This window comes from Trachemys scripta, chromosome 7 (assembly GCF_013100865.1).
Source record: "Trachemys scripta elegans isolate TJP31775 chromosome 7, CAS_Tse_1.0, whole genome shotgun sequence".
Classification (NCBI taxonomy): domain Eukaryota; kingdom Metazoa; phylum Chordata; order Testudines; family Emydidae; genus Trachemys; species Trachemys scripta.
Window position 1 is genome coordinate 125,584,649 of NC_048304.1, and position 1,442 is coordinate 125,586,090.

Below are 1,442 nucleotides of genomic sequence, written 5' to 3' on the forward strand. Positions count from 1 at the left end.
AGGTAATAAGCCATAACTCCGCCCCCTCCTCCCTCCCACTCCCAGCCACGCGGAAAGGGCTGCCCGAGCGCTACCGGCTTCACGGTTTACCGGGCAGCCCCCAGACCCTGCGCCCCTGGCCGGCGCTTCCCCAGCGCAGCTGGAGCCCGGGAGGGGAAGCGCCCAGCTGGGGGCGCAGGGTCTGGAGGCTGCCTGGCAAACCGTGAAGCCGGTAGCGCTTGGGCTTCAGGCAGCCCCTATGCCTCCGGACCCTGCGCCCCCAGCCGGACACTTTCCCTCCCGGGCTCCGGTGGCGCAGGGTCCGGAGGCATGGGGGCTGCCCAAAGCCCGTAGCGCTCGGCTCTTAAACAGAGCCGAAGAGTCGGGGAGGAGCAGAGCCGCCTAGACATGTTCGGCTTTTTGGCAATTCCCCCCGGACGGGGGTTTGAGTGCCGAAAAGCCGGACATGTCCAGGAAAAACCGGACGTATGGTAACCCTACCATATTGTGAGAGACCATTCGGGGTGAAATGGCCTGTTAACACATCTGCAATTCTAGGACAAAAAGAGGAGGTGGGTTTATAGGTAATAAGCCATAAATCTAGTGTCTCTATTCAGTCCATGATTTTCAGAGCAAAAAAACCCCACCATCATTCTGGGCTGTATTAACAGGAGTGTTGTAAGCAAGACACGAGAAGTCATTCTTCCGCTCTACCCCTCGCTGATAGAGCTGTCCCGTTCTGGGGCCGTGCTTTGGGAAAGATGTGGACAAATTGGAGAGAGTCCAGAGGCAAGCACACAAACGATGACCTGCCAGGAGAGATTGACAAAACTGGGTTTGTTTAGCCTGGAGAAGCAAAGACTGAGGGGGGCCTGGTCACAGTTTTCAAGTGCATAAAAGATTGTTATAAAGAGGAGGGTGCTAAATTGTTCTCCTTAGCCACTGAGGATGGGACAAGAAGCAACGGGCTTAAATTGCAGCAAGGGAGATGTAGGCCATGTCTACACTGGCCACTTAGGTTGCCAAAACCCATGTCGCTCGGGGGTGTGAAAAAACAGCCCCCCGAGCGATGTACGTTATGCTGATCTAAGCGGCATCGGTACGGCTGTGCCACTGTGAGCTCTCTAGTGTAGACATGGCCTTTGGTTGGCCTCGGAAAAACTTCCTACCTCTCAGGCTGGTTAAGCACTGGGATAAATTGCCCAGGGAGGCTGTGGAATCTCCGTCACTGGAGGTGTTTAAGAGCAGGTTGGACACACACCTGCCAGCAGGGCTGGCCCCAGGGCCGGCTCCAGGCACCACCTTAGCAAGCAGGTGCTTGGGGCGGCCAAGGGGAAGGGGGGCATGTCGGGCTCTTTGGCGGCGGGTCCCTCTCGGAGGGAAGGACCGGTCGCCGAATTGCCGCCGAAGAAGAAAGCGGCGCGGTGGAGCTGCAGCCGGTCACCATCGCGACTTTTCTTTTT